Raw genomic sequence first — 16,282 nt, 5'->3', positions numbered from 1 at the left:
AGGATGACACAGGGGTAGTAAATTCCTTCTGGATCCATGACTTGTTCATTTTGATGAACGTCAGTCTGTCCACATTGTCACTGGACAGACGCGTGCGCTTATCTGTCAGCACACACCCAGCAGCACTGAATACACGTTCAGAGACAACGCTGGCAGCTGGACACGACAAAATCTCCAAGGCGTAAGTTGCGAGCTCTGGCCATTTTTGTAGGTTTGAAGCCCAAAAGGAGCAAGGCTCCAGTTGCACAGTCATGGCATCGATGTTCATTTGGAGATACTCCTGTATCATCCTCTCCAGCCGTTGACTATGTGTCAGACTTGTTGTCTCTGGTGGCCTTGCAAAAGAGGGTCTAAAAAAATTATGAAAAGATTCCATAAAATTGCTGTTACCGGCACCAGAAAAGGTCCTACTGGTACGGGTAGACTGTTGAAGATGACGAGACCGTCCCATGTTTGTCAAGTTACAACTGGGAGATTCACTCCCTGCACCTGCACGGTTGTTTGGTGGAAAAGCCGAGCTAAGATCTAGTAACAGCTTCTGCTGATACTCCTGCATACGTGCGTCCCTTTCTATGGCTGGAATTATGTCACAAAATTTGGACTTGTACCGGGGATCTAATAGTGTGGCAATCCAGTAGTCATCATCACTTCTAATTTTGACAATACGACTGTCATGTTGGAGGTAGTGCAACAAAAAGGCACTCATGTGTCTTGCGCAGCCATGCGGACCAAGTCCATGCTGTGTTTGTGGCATAGAGGTGCTACCCGTTCTTTCTTCCTCTGACATCTGACCCCAACCTCTTTCAACTGAAATTTGACCAAGGTCTCCCTCATCCGCTGAGTCTTCCATGTCCATGGACAGTTCGTCCTCCATTTCTTCATGTTCTCCTGCACCTTGCTCAACATTTCGCCTGCTACTATGCGCCCTTGTCGATCCCTGTCCCCCATGGTCCCATGCCTGCTGCGTTGGTGATGATGAACGTCTGGACCTTCGTGATGTTGTTGTCCCTTGCGCATATGAATCCTCCTGTAGTTCCTCCCCTTCATGTTGTCCCACCCCCTGACTCCGAATAGTGTTTAGCGTGTGCTCCAGCATGTAAATGACTGGAATCGTCATGCTGATAATGGCATTGTCAGCGCTAAACATATTCGTCGCCATGTCGAAACTGTGCAGAAGGGTGCATAGGTCCTTGATCTGAGACCACTCCATCAGGGTGATCTGCCCCACCTCTGCATCTCGTTGGCCCAGGCTATACGTCATGACGTATTGCACCAGGGCTCTGCGGTGCTGCCACAGTCGCTGTAACATGTGGAGAGTTGAATTCCAGCGTGTCGCCACATCGCATTTCAGGCGATGAACCGGCAGGCCGAAAGACTTCTGGAGCGATGCAAGTCGCTCTGCTGCGGCGCTTGAACGGCGGAAGTGAGCTGACAGTTTTCGTGCCCTGTTCAGAAGGCCATCTAGGCCGGGATAGTGTGTTAAAAATTGCTGCACGACAAGGTTCAACACGTGAGCCATACAAGGTACGTGTGTCACCTTGCCCAGGCGAAGTGCCGCACCCAGGTTTGCAGCATTGTCGCACACGGCCTTACCAGGCTGCAGTTTGAGTGGAGACAACCATTTATTAAACTCGGACCGCAAAGCTGACCACAACTCCTCAGCTGTGTGACTCTTATTACCAAGACATGTCAAGCTAAAGACCGCCTGATGCCGTTGCGCTCTGCTGCCAGCATAGTAATGAGGGGTGCGTGATTCCTTCTGCGCAGTGAGAACGCTGGTGGCCTGACCAGGCAGGCTTGGGGCGGAGGTGGAGGACCCAGATGAGGTGGAGGATGCAGAAGCAGTGGCGGAACTTGGACAGACAGAGGATTGACACACAAGTCGTGGGGACGGCAAGACTTGTGCAGCAGACCCTTCACCATCTATCACCATAGTTACCCAGTGCCCAGTCAGCGACATGTAACGTCCCTGTCCATGCTTACTGGTCCAAGTATCGGTGGTGAAATGCACCCGTTCACACACAGAGTTTCTCAAGGAAGCGGTGATGTTGTGTGCGACATGCTGGTGTAGCGCGGGCACACCTTTCTTAGAGAAGTAGTGGCGACTAGGCATCTGGTACTGGGGCACAGCGACAGACATAAGGTCTCTAAAATCCTGTGTGTCCACTAGGCGGAAAGGCAGCATTTCGGTAGCCAACAGCTTACAGAGGGATAGAGTCAACCTCTTAGCTTTGTCATGGGTCGGAGGAAGTGGCCTTTTATTTGACCACATCTGAGGGACAGAGATCTGGCTGCTGTGTGTAGACGGTGTTGAGTAGGGTGTCCCTGGAAAAATGCAGGTTTGTGAGGAAAGTGCAGGCGGAGACATGATGTTGCCTTCATCCAACGTTGGTGCTATCGATGTCTGAGAGAGCTGTACACACTCACTTGTTTCCCCTTCCAAACCAACTGACGACCTTACAAGCAAACTGCCTGTTGCGGTTACAGTGGTGGAAGTTTTGCGTGGAAAAACAGGTGTGGCAGCTGTCCCCACAGTCCTAGAAGATGAAGAGCGCGCGGATGCAGTGGAAGGGGCGGGCGGTGGATGGTTCGCTCCGCTAGGCCGCATTGCAGCACGGTGAGCTTCCCACCGGGACTTATGATATTTATTCATGTGACGATTCATGGAAGAAGTTGTCAAACTGCTGAGCTTTTGACCTCTACTAAGAGAATCATGACAAATGTTACATATCACATGAGTTGGGCGATCTTTTTCGATGTGAAAAAAGGACCAGGCTAGGCAAGGCTTAGAGGCCATGCGACCTGTTGATCCACCCCGAATAATGCTCATAGGCAGAGTGGTGGCTGAGGATGCAGTTGTAGACGTGCTACCAGTGCTCCGACTCTGTCCAGGAAGGCGCAAGGTAACTTCGTCGTCGGTTGCATCCTCCTCCACCGCCTCTGTTGACCTCCTCGAGTGCCTGACTGGGGGTTGACAGTAGGTGGGATCTAGAACGTCATCATCAATTGTTGTGTTTGCACTCCCCTCCCCCTCAGACCGAGCCTCTTCTTGCCCTGACGGAATATTTAAGTTGTCATCCCAATCGGGTATCTGCGTCTCATCTTCATCAGTATGTTCCTCATTGTCTATAACCACAGGTGTTACAGTTTGTGACAAAGGGTCAACATTATGCTCAGAAACTTGGTCCTCACGGCCTGAATCTGAGTCACAAAGGTTCTGGGCATCACTGCAGACCATTTCCTGTTCTGTACTCACTGTAGCTTGGGAGCAGACCTCTGATTCCCAGGCTATAGTGTGACTGAACAGCTCTGCAGACTCAGCCATCTCAGTTCCACCATACTGTGCAGGGCTGATGGAGACTTCAGAGCTGGGAGAAATCAAGTGTGATTGGGATGACAACTCAGAGGACTGGTGTTTTTTGGATGCGGTACTTGAAGTGGCTGAGAGGGCACTTGTTGGACCACTTGAGATCCATTCAAGCATTTTCCTTTTTTGCCCATCATCTACCTTTCTTCCTGTTGTTCGTGTCCGTAAAAAAGGGAGCACATCGGATTGTCCACGGTAAGTAGTAGACATCTTACTTTTGCTGGTAGATGGTCTATCTTCAGCAGATGATAATGGAGCTTTGCCACCTTCCCCACGGACAAAACCTTTTTTGCCTTTTCCACCACGCCTCTTCCCCTTTCCACCAGCATCTGTCATTTTGCCACTCATGTTGATTGCGACAAGATTGTGGACTGAAAATGTGGTAGTAAAAATTGAGAGGTGGTGAAGATTGCAGTGGTGGTCTAGCTTTATTAACAGCAGAATAATAAAGAATAAATATCCCTGACAATGCAACTTAGTTATAATTAGTTGGAGTGTGCAACGCAGGCAGACGTGCTGCAAATGTCTTTGCACTAGTGGGACTATAGCAAAGTCCAATAGCCACGTATAGGATGCCACTAGGTACACTGAGTGTTTGCTAGTATAATGGCTTGGTTAGAATGAGTTGTAGTGTGCAACGCAGGCAGACGCGCTCTGCAAATGTCTTTGCACTAGTGGGACTATAGCAAAGTCCAATAGCCACGTATAGGATGCCACTAGGTACACTGAGTGTTTGCTAGTATAATGGCTTGGTTAGAATGAGTTGTAGTGTGCAACGCAGGCAGACGCGCTCTGCAAATGTCTTTGCACTAGTGGGACTATAGCAAAGTCCAATAGCCACGTATAGGATGCCACTAGGTACACTGAGTGTTTGCTACTATAATGGCTTGGTTAGAATGAGTTGTAGTGTGCAACGCAGGCAGACGCGCTCTGCAAATGTCTTTGCACTAGTGGGACTATAGCAAAGTCCAATAGCCACGTATAGGATGCCACTAGGTACACTGAGTGTTTGCTAGTATAATGGCTTGGTTAGAATGAGTTGTAGTGTGCAACGCAGGCAGACGCGCTCTGCAAATGTCTTTGCACTAGTGGGACTATAGCAAAGTCCAATAGCCACGTATAGGATGCCACTAGGTACACTGAGTGTTTGCTAGTATAATGGCTTGGTTAGAATGAGTTGTAGTGTGCAACGCAGGCAGACGCGCTCTGCAAATGTCTTTGCACTAGTGGGACTATAGCAAAGTCCAATAGCCACGTATAGGATGCCACTAGGTACACTGAGTGTTTGCTAGTATAATGGCTTGGTTAGAATGAGTTGTAGTGTGCAACGCAGGCAGACGCGCTCTGCAAATGTCTTTGCACTAGTGGGACTATAGCAAAGTCCAATAGCCACGTATAGGATGCCACTAGGTACACTGAGTGTTTGCTAGTATAATGGCTTGGTTAGAATGAGTTGTAGTGTGCAACGCAGGCAGACGCGCTCTGCAAATGTCTTTGCACTAGTGGGACTATAGCAAAGTCCAATAGCCACGTATAGGATGCCACTAGGTACACTGAGTGTTTGCTAGTATAATGGCTTGGTTAGAATGAGTTGTAGTGTGCAACGCAGGCAGACGCGCTCTGCAAATGTCTTTGCACTAGTGGGACTATAGCAAAGTCCAATAGCCACGTATAGGATGCCACTAGGTACACTGAGTGTTTGCTAGTATAATGGCTTGGTTAGAATGAGTTGTAGTGTGCAACGCAGGCAGACGCGCTCTGCAAATGTCTTTGCACTAGTGGGACTATAGCAAAGTCCAATAGCCACGTATAGGATGCCACTAGGTACACTGAGTGTTTGCTAGTATAATGGCTTGGTTAGAATGAGTTGTAGTGTGCAACGCAGGCAGACGCGCTCTGCAAATGTCTTTGCACTAGTGGGACTATAGCAAAGTCCAATAGCCACGTATAGGATGCCACTAGGTACACTGAGTGTTTGCTAGTATAATGGCTTGGTTAGAATGAGTTGTAGTGTGCAACGCAGGCAGACGCGCTCTGCAAATGTCTTTGCACTAGTGGGACTATAGCAAAGTCCAATAGCCACGTATAGGATGCCACTAGGTACACTGAGTGTTTGCTAGTATAATGGCTTGGTTAGAATGAGTTGTAGTGTGCAACGCAGGCAGACGCGCTCTGCAAATGTCTTTGCACTAGTGGGACTATAGCAAAGTCCAATAGCCACGTATAGGATGCCACTAGGTACACTGAGTGTTTGCTAGTATAATGGCTTGGTTAGAATGAGTTGTAGTGTGCAACGCAGGCAGACGCGCTCTGCAAATGTCTTTGCACTAGTGGGACTATAGCAAAGTCCAATAGCCACGTATAGGATGCCACTAGGTACACTGAGTGTTTGCTAGTATAATGGCTTGGTTAGAATGAGTTGTAGTGTGCAACGCAGGCAGACGCGCTCTGCAAATGTCTTTGCACTAGTGGGACTATAGCAAAGTCCAATAGCCACGTATAGGATGCCACTAGGTACACTGAGTGTTTGCTAGTATAATGGCTTGGTTAGAATGAGTTGTAGTGTGCAACGCAGGCAGACGCGCTCTGCAAATGTCTTTGCACTAGTGGGACTATAGCAAAGTCCAATAGCCACGTATAGGATGCCACTAGGTACACTGAGTGTTTGCTAGTATAATGGCTTGGTTAGAATGAGTTGTAGTGTGCAACGCAGGCAGACGCGCTCTGCAAATGTCTTTGCACTAGTGGGACTATAGCAAAGTCCAATAGCCACGTATAGGATGCCACTAGGTACACTGAGTGTTTGCTAGTATAATGGCTTGGTTAGAATGAGTTGTAGTGTGCAACGCAGGCAGACGCGCTCTGCAAATGTCTTTGCACTAGTGGGACTATAGCAAAGTCCAATAGCCACGTATAGGATGCCACTAGGTACACTGAGTGTTTGCTAGTATAATGGCTTGGTTAGAATGAGTTGTAGTGTGCAACGCAGGCAGACGCGCTCTGCAAATGTCTTTGCACTAGTGGGACTATAGCAAAGTCCAATAGCCACGTATAGGATGCCACTAGGTACACTGAGTGTTTGCTAGTATAATGGCTTGGTTAGAATGAGTTGTAGTGTGCAACGCAGGCAGACGCGCTCTGCAAATGTCTTTGCACTAGTGGGACTATAGCAAAGTCCAATAGCCACGTATAGGATGCCACTAGGTACACTGAGTGTTTGCTAGTATAATGGCTTGGTTAGAATGAGTTGTAGTGTGCAACGCAGGCAGACGCGCTCTGCAAATGTCTTTGCACTAGTGGGACTATAGCAAAGTCCAATAGCCACGTATAGGATGCCACTAGGTACACTGAGTGTTTGCTAGTATAATGGCTTGGTTAGAATGAGTTGTAGTGTGCAACGCAGGCAGACGCGCTCTGCAAATGTCTTTGCACTAGTGGGACTATAGCAAAGTCCAATAGCCACGTATAGGATGCCACTAGGTACACTGAGTGTTTGCTAGTATAATGGCTTGGTTAGAATGAGTTGTAGTGTGCAACGCAGGCAGACGCGCTCTGCAAATGTCTTTGCACTAGTGGGACTATAGCAAAGTCCAATAGCCACGTATAGGATGCCACTAGGTACACTGAGTGTTTGCTAGTATAATGGCTTGGTTAGAATGAGTTGTAGTGTGCAACGCAGGCAGACGCGCTCTGCAAATGTCTTTGCACTAGTGGGACTATAGCAAAGTCCAATAGCCACGTATAGGATGCCACTAGGTACACTGAGTGTTTGCTAGTATAATGGCTTGGTTAGAATGAGTTGTAGTGTGCAACGCAGGCAGACGCGCTCTGCAAATGTCTTTGCACTAGTGGGACTATAGCAAAGTCCAATAGCCACGTATAGGATGCCACTAGGTACACTGAGTGTTTGCTAGTATAATGGCTTGGTTAGAATGAGTTGTAGTGTGCAACGCAGGCAGACGCGCTCTGCAAATGTCTTTGCACTAGTGGGACTATAGCAAAGTCCAATAGCCACGTATAGGATGCCACTAGGTACACTGAGTGTTTGCTAGTATAATGGCTTGGTTAGAATGAGTTGTAGTGTGCAACGCAGGCAGACGCGCTCTGCAAATGTCTTTGCACTAGTGGGACTATAGCAAAGTCCAATAGCCACGTATAGGATGCCACTAGGTACACTGAGTGTTTGCTAGTATAATGGCTTGGTTAGAATGAGTTGTAGTGTGCAACGCAGGCAGACGCGCTCTGCAAATGTCTTTGCACTAGTGGGACTATAGCAAAGTCCAATAGCCACGTATAGGATGCCACTAGGTACACTGAGTGTTTGCTAGTATAATGGCTTGGTTAGAATGAGTTGTAGTGTGCAACGCAGGCAGACGCGCTCTGCAAATGTCTTTGCACTAGTGGGACTATAGCAAAGTCCAATAGCCACGTATAGGATGCCACTAGGTACACTGAGTGTTTGCTAGTATAATGGCTTGGTTAGAATGAGTTGTAGTGTGCAATGCAGGCAGACGCGCTCTGCAAATGTCTTTGCACTAGTGGGACTATAGCAAAGTCCAATAGCCACGTATAGGATGCCACTAGGTACACTGAGTGTTTGCTAGTATAATGGCTTAGTTATCAGTTGGAGTGTGCAGAGGACAAGAGGGTACAGTGGCAGGATTGTGGTGCTCTGGGTAGAGGAATGGAAGACTGCCTTTCTATTCCCTCCTAATGGTGAAATGCAGGTAGGAAATCCCTGACCTGGGCTACACAGACGCTGTTGCTGTTTGCAGGACCTGTCACCTATGGCTCTCTGACCCTGCCGGTTGGAGCCCTTAAAAGGACTGCTATAAAGTGCTCTCCCTAAGCTGTCCAGCGCTGTGTATGGAGCGCATACAGCTGTATCGGCGATAGGACAAAGGACGGAGCTGCGACAGTGATGTCTGACACCAAAGACGCAGAAGGCAGATAATGGCGTCCGTGAAGAAAATGTCCGGTTTTATAATGCAGGGACATGTGACATGCAGATCCTATCACACATGCCGTTGCTTCTCTGGCTCAAAGTCCACTTAGCTGTGTGTGTGTCTGGGATTGGCTGACATGCTGGCCCGCCCCACAAGACGCGCGCGCTTAGGGAAGGAAGACAAGAAAAAAAAAAAAAAAAAATGGCGATCGCCATTATAGAAACAGCAGTGATCTGAAGGCGCTGTTCACGCACACTATACACTGAAATGTGATAATAGTTTGATTCACAGAGTGACTTACACTATTACAGCAGAAACCAAGCTATGATTTAGCTGTTTTTTGGCTGCTAGAACCGTTCTCGAACGTTTCTAGAACTACCGAGCTTTTGCAAAAAGCTCGAGTTCTAGTTCGATCTAGAACATGCCCCAAAATCACTCGAGCCGCGAACTGGAGAACCACGAACCACGAACCGCGCTCAACTCTAGTAATGAGGGTGTTTTAAACTATTTGATGGTTTTTCCATACAGTGGATCTGTTTTGTTGACCACATTATGTACAGGGCTCTGCTCATGGGGCCGTATCTTTTTGGCTGTCCTCCCATATCAATTGGAACACTGCTGGTGTAGCTTATATGTGGCGTGATCACTGTTTGCCTTCCGATCTGCCCCATACATTGGGTCTATTTGCCGGTCGGGGTGCTGTCAGTGGGAGCGCGATGCGTGTACACAATACCATTATTACCTACCTTTAGTCCCGCCCCCTTGCTTGCGTATCCGCGCTCACGCTGTAGGCTCTGCCCTCGGGTGCGGGCGCCTGGCGGCGTTCTTTTCGGTTCCACGCATGCGTTAATGACGTCACGGAGCTTGGGCTCCGGCGCATGCGTGGAGTGCCGTGAATCGCCGCCGAGTGTCTGCACATAGGACCCGGAGCTCGCCGCAGGTGAGCGCAATGATGGCGCGACGGGTGGGCGGGCGGAGGAGGATCATTTGGGGTATTTAGGGGCCATATCTGGCGATCAACAGACAACGTGCAACGGCCCTTGAGAAAGGTGTGCCGAAACGCGCGTCGGGCCTGCGATCCCTGGTATACCTCCCCACTCGTCTGACCAACTTGGTATGTATGATTCTACTTGCCCGCTGCAGGGGTGTTGTTAATCACCTGGCACGGTGTATATGCATGCCAGTTCATCCTTATGTCCAGACTGGTGGGGGATTACGTTCCTGTCCTGCACACTATGGGTATGGTATCCACTGCCACCCTTGATTGTAATATACGTGTGGGCTAGATCATTGCTATACCTGGATCCCCATACAGCTTGGTTACTCCTTTTAGCCTTTATGTCAGTATGTTTACATTGTATGTTGGTGATTGTTGTGATATCTTTTTCTAATAAAGTATAGCATTAAAACTCCATTGTGTGGCACCACACTGTTTTATCACGTTTGAGGAGTATGTTTCCATTTGGTAAGATTGGGGGCCTATTGCACTTGAATACTAGGCTGTAATATGGTTGATTCTGACTCCCCCCCATTAATGAAAACTGTTATAATAGTCATATTAAAAAATGTTTTTCAGCATGTTCTTTCATAGGGCAAAGACATTCCCATGGTGCAATATGCATGTAAAATCAGGTGAAGAATAGGACCTTGATTTTCCCCATCTTACAGTTTAAGAAAAACACATTCTAGTGGCTTACTGAGAAAATCTGAATAACTTGGATTTTAAACAAAATATATAGAATTCAAAGCAACCATAAAATCTGTCAAACACTAAATGTATCTTTACGGTATTGAAATTGGTGCTTTCTGACACCAATCCTAAAAAAACCTTACATCTCACTCTATTGTGATGCCAAGATTTCCTTATTATAATACAATAGATAGATTTTATTAGGCTAAAATATTACCAATTCAGTTTATTCAATTGTTATACTTAAAATGTGTCCTCAAACAAATTGAGAAAAAAAGTAAAATAATAATATTTGCATTTTAAAAAAATGTGTTTTTTAATGGTACAGAATAGGGGCATTGATAGAGTCCTAAGGCTGTGTCCGCACTTTGCTTTTTTACCTGCTTTTTCGCTGCTTTTTCAACTGCAGCGTTTTAATGCCAAAATGCAGGCGTTCTGCTTTTCAAGCAAAGTCTATGGGAATTTGAGATTTCTTGTGCGCATTATGCTGTTCAAAATGCTGTGTTTTTGTGGCAGAAATTTGGGCAAAAACTCTGCTTTTAGGCTATGTGCGCACTTTGCGTCGAGGTACTTGCAGTTCAAAACGCAAATGGCAAAAACAATTGACATGTTGCTTCTTTAACCCCTTAACGCCCCTTGATGTACTGGGTACGTCATGGTGACATGGTGCTAAACGACCCATGACGTACCCAGTACGTCATGATGAAATCGCAGCCCCGGAGCCCCCGTGAGTGCGATCGGTGTAATCAAATAGTAGATTTGGGAAGGAGGGGACCTCTGCCTGACCTCAGGAGGGGTGGTGCCTCCTCCCCGAACCTACAGAGGCTGTGATTGGCTGATTAACGTCGCTCAGCCAATTACAGTCACTGTAATGTTCCAGCCATTGAAAATGGCTGGAACATTGAAATCCAGCCCTGATTAGAGCAGCTGTCGCTCTGATCATTGGCTGGAGCTGGGTGATCGGTGCTTCACCCCCCAGCTCTGATTGGAGAGACCGGTCTTGTGACCGATCGCTCCAATCACCATGGATCTGGTGCCGGTGACCTGTGTCCGTCCCTGAAAGCTGAGGAGAGCGGTCGCCTATCGGTAAGTTATAGCCCCCTGATCCACCACTGTCCCCGCCCCGCCGCTGTCCTCAATCGCCCCGCCGCTGCCCCCGATCCGCCGCTGTCCCCTCCACTGTCACCACCGCTGTCCCTGCCACCGCCAGCCACGCCGCTGTCCCCGATCACCCCGCCGCTGTCCCCGATCGCCACCACCAGCAACGCCGCTGTCCCCGCCAGCCACATTGCTGTTCCCGCCACCGCCAGCCATGCCGCTCACCCCGCCACTGTCCCCGATCGCCACTGCCAGCCACGCCACTCACCCCGCCGCTGCCCCGATCCGCTGCTGTCCCCGCCACTGTCACCGCCGCTGTCACCCTCACCGCCAGCCACGCCGCTGTCCCTGATCACCCCGCCGCTGTCCTCGATCGTGTCTTCGCCACCACCAGCCACGCCGCTCACCCCGCCGCTGTCCCCGGTCGCCACCGCCAGCCACGCCGCTCACCCCGCCGCTGTCCCTGATCGCCACCACCAGCCACATCGCTGTCCCCACCGCCAACACCAACCACGCCACTGTCCCTGCTACTGTCACCGCCGCTGTCCCCGGCACCGCCAGCCACTCCGCTGTACCCGATCACCCCAATGATGTCCCCGATCGCCACCGCCAGCCACGCCGCTGTCCCCGCCAGCCACGCCACTGTCCACGCCGCCATCGCCAGCCACGCCGCTGTCCCTGCCGCCGTCGCACCCACCTTTTTCAGCCGCCACTGCCCCCGAATCTGCCACCACTGTTCCCGATCGGCCGCTGCCTCCTCCATCGGCTTATCTTCTCCATCCACCACTACACCTCCCCCCTTCTCCTCCATGTGCTGCAAGCTGCCTCCTTCCATGTGCTGTCTCCCCCCTCCATGTGCTGCCTCTCCCCCCTCCATGTGCTGCCTCACCTTCTGCCTCCCCCCCTCCATGTGCTGCCTCCCTTCGTCATGTGCCATCGCTCTTTCCCATCAGACTCTGCCCCCCTCCCAGACCTGCTGCCTGCTCTCTCCCATCCTCTTCATCTACGCCCCCTCTCACCCTCCTCAATCTGTTGCCTCCTTCATCTGCTGCCTCTTCTGTCTGCTGTGATCCTGCTGCCTAGATCCATCCTGTAAGGTAGCTATCCCCAATCTCACCCCACCATCCTACGCCGCTCCTCCATCCGCTGCACCATTTCCCATCCTCCATCCGCTGCACCATTTCCCATCCTCTGCCGCTCCTCCATTCACTGCGCCCTTTCCCATCCTCTGCCGCTCCTCCATCCGCTGCGCCCTTTCCCATCCTCTGCCGCTTCTCCATCCGCTGCGCCCTTTTCCATCTTCCATCCGCTGCGCCCTTTCTCATCTGCCGCCCCTCCATCCGCTGCCGTGCCCTCTCGCATCGTATTATCCAGTGCCGTTGCTCGCTTCCAGACTGGAGTGGATGATGCGATGCGAGACTCATGCATTGCTCTCACGTTTGGCACTGGTCTTAGTGGCAGGCGCTCAGTTTTTTTAATTCTTTTTTTTTTTTTTTACTGACGTCCGTATTTTTTATTTCGCCAAACTAATTTTTTAGTATATAGGGGGGGTTTAGTTTCCAAAATGGGGTCACATGTGGGGGAGCTCCATTGTTTAGGCACCTCAGGGGGGTCTCCAAACGCAACATGGCATCCGCTAATAATTCCAAACAATTTTGCTGTGAAATTGCGCTCCTTCTCTTCTGAGCCCTGCCGTGCGTCCAAGCAATTGATTTCCACCACATATGAGGTATCGTCGTACTCAGGAGAAATTGCACAATACGTTTTATGGTACATTTTTTCCTGATACCCTCGTGAAAAAAAGCTACCTGTTTGAAAAAACTATTTTGTGGTAAAAAAAATATATATATTTTCACGGCTGAACATTACAAACTTTTGTGAAGCCTCCAAGGGTTCAAAGTACTCACTAAACAGCTAGATAAATTCCATGAGGGCTCTAGTTTCCAAAATGGGTTCACTTGTGGGGGAGCTCTATGGTTTAGGCACCTCAGGGGGGTCTCAAAAAGCAACATGGCGTCCGCTAATAATTCCAACCAATTTTTCTGTGACATGGCGCTCCTTCTCTTCTGAGCCCCGCCGTGCGCCCAAACAATTGATTTCCACCACATATGAGGTATCATCGTACTCAGGAGAAATTGCACAATACGTTTTATGGTGCATTTTTCCCTGATACCCTTGTGAAAAAAAGCTACCTGTTTGAAAAAACAATTTTGTGGTAAAAAAAAAAATATGTATTTTCACGGCTGAACGTTACAAACTTTTGTGAAGCCTCCAGGGGTTAAAAGTGCTCACTAAACAGCTAGATAAATTCCATGAGGGCTCTAGTTTATAAAATGGGGTCACTTGTGGGGGAGCTTTATTGTTTAGGCACCTCAGGGGGTCTTCAAACCCGACATGGCATCCGCTAATGAGAGCAGCTAATTTTGCACTCAAAAATTCAAATGGCGCTCCTTGCCTTCCGAGTCCTGCCGTGTGCCCAAACATTTGATTTCCACCACATATGAGGTATCTGCGTACTCAGGAGAAAATGGACAATACATTTTATGGTGCATTTTTCCTGATACCCTTGTGATAAAAAAAGCTACCTGGTTGAAGCAACAGTTTTGTGGTACAAATTTTTTTTTTTCTTTTCACAGCTCAACGTTATAAATGTCTGTGAAGCCCCCAGAGGTTCAAAGTGCACATCAAACATCTAGAAAAATTATTTGAAGGCTCTAGTTTCCAAAATGGGGTAACTTATGGGGGAGCTCCATTGTTTAGGCACCTCAGGAGGTCTTCAAACCCAACATGGCGTCCGCTAATGAGTGCAGCTAATTTTGCACTCAAAAATTCAAATGGTGCTCCTTGCCTTCCGAGCCCTGTCATGTACCCAAACATTTGATTTCCATTACATGTGAGGTATCTGCATACTCAGGAGAAAATGCACGATACATTTTATAATGCATTTTTCCTGATACCCTTGTGAAAATGCTAAATTTTATGGCTAAAGTAACGTTTTTGTGTAAAAAAAGAAAAATTTTCATTTTTCCTTCTACATTGCTTTGGTTGCTAGAAGCTCGTAAAGGGTTAATAAACTTCTTGGATGTGGTTTTGAGCAGAGTGAGGGGTGCAGATTTTAGAAGGGGGTCACTTTTGGGTATTTTCTGTCACCTAGGTTTCTCAAATCACTCGAAATGTGATGTGGTACCTAAAAAAATTTTTTGGGGAAATTTTGTTGGAAAAATGAGAAATTACTGATGAACTTTGAACCCTTCTAACTTCCTAACGGATTTTTTTTTTTCTTTCAAAAATTGCGCTGGTGTAAAGTAGACATGTGGGAAATGTTATTTAGTAACTATTTTGTGTGACATATCTCTCAGATTTATGGGCATAAAATTTCAAAATTTACCACTGACATGAAGTACAATATGTCACGAAAAAACTGTCAGAATCGCCAGGATCCCTTGAAGCGTTCCAGAGATAAAACCTGTCAAAGTGACACTGGTCAGAATTGCAAAAAATGGCTGGGTCTTTAAGGTGAAAACAGTCTGGGGGCTGAAGGGGTTAAAAAGCAGAATTTCTGCCCAAATTTCTGCAACAAAAACGCAGCGTTTTGAACAGCAAAGTGCGCACAAGAAATCCCAAATTCCCATAGACTATGCTTGAAAAGCAGAACGCATTTATTTTGGCATTAAAACGCTGCAGTTGAAAAAGCAGCGGAAAAGCAGGTAAAAAAGCAAAGTGCGGACACAGCCTAAAAGATTGAGGGACCTCCCCACACTTAAAAGTGTATAGCTCTTTTGCTAACATTAAAACATACTGTACAAAGAACAATAGTGCCAAACTTAATACTATACAAGGCCAAAATAATACCATTACACAATGTCCAATACATAAAGAGTACATAATACAATAATGTGATTATTACCTCTACAAATTATACATTATACAAAGACCAATATTACCATCATACTGTACATCTACTGCTACATGATGACTAAAAGGCATTAAGCTTTTATTAACCCCTTCACGACTGAGGATGGTGAGCCAGCGGCGATCACTGCACATGTCTGCTGATTTGAGCAGCGGACATGTGTGGCTTACAGGCATAGGTGGATCCATGATCCACTCGCACTTGTTAGCTTCTTTATGACAGTGCGATTTAAATGGCGACGATGGGGAAATCGCCTTTCCCCACCGCCTTTGGAGGCCCTGTGATGCGATTATGAGAAGCCGGTAGTTGCCATGGTAGCAACAGATCATGTGATGACTCCTGTCGCTATCATTACGTAATTCCTGTTACAGCTGAAAGAGGAGCGGTTCTAGCAGGAATGCTGCATTTCTGCTGATCAGAGCTGTGCAGCTCTGATCAACAGAAATTAATCAGTGTCAGACTGCTGATCCTTATAGTCCCCTAGGAGGACTAGTAGAATAATAAAAAATGGAAAAAACGTTTTAAAAAATTAAAATAACCTAAAAATTCAAATCACTCCCATTTGCTCCATTTAAAATTACAACAAAGACACATTTGATTTTGCACATTTCTAGCACCATCCTCATTGGTTCTCAACCTTCAATTCACCATTCTGTCTGCTCTTCCAGCATGGAGCAGTAACCCAATACTTCAAATATTGTAACATTACCCCTCTAAAAATTAATGCTACAAAGACAGTGTGCCAGATAGTGGGGGTCTTTAAAATTAGAAAGTAGTAAAGCCCCTTGTCAGGAGGACTATGGGGATAGTGGGAAATAAGGGTTTCTAAGCTGACCCTCAGTCTAGCTCTAGAGGCCCTGAGCTATCTTTAATATCAGGGATACCTCCAAAGGTGGGGATGCCGAGGTCTCCTTCCTGGCCCTGCTCCTGACCAGCCCTGATCTTACACCCACTCCCCAAGGGGCCTGGACAGGAATGTGATTTAACCCATAGATATAGATGTACAGGGGAAAACAAAACTCTCACACAACACACACACAGAAAGTTATAAAGCAATAAGTGATAAGGAGGAAACAAGAGCAGGTAGGATGAAAACAACAAGATAATGGGTAAACTTCACAACATCAACAAGCACAAAGCAACTTTTTCTCCAGCAAGTCTTGGGAATTACAACATGCAGACCATTACTGAATAACTATAGTTGGCGTGGGTAGTACACTTCCTCCAGCATAAATATGAAAGGATTAGATGTGATTGGCTTCCTTACA

Source organism: Anomaloglossus baeobatrachus, chromosome 1 (genome assembly GCF_048569485.1).
Source record: "Anomaloglossus baeobatrachus isolate aAnoBae1 chromosome 1, aAnoBae1.hap1, whole genome shotgun sequence".
Lineage (NCBI taxonomy): Eukaryota > Metazoa > Chordata > Amphibia > Anura > Aromobatidae > Anomaloglossus > Anomaloglossus baeobatrachus.
The sequence above is the reverse complement of the archived record's forward strand: the minus strand, read 5'-3'. Positions refer to the sequence as shown.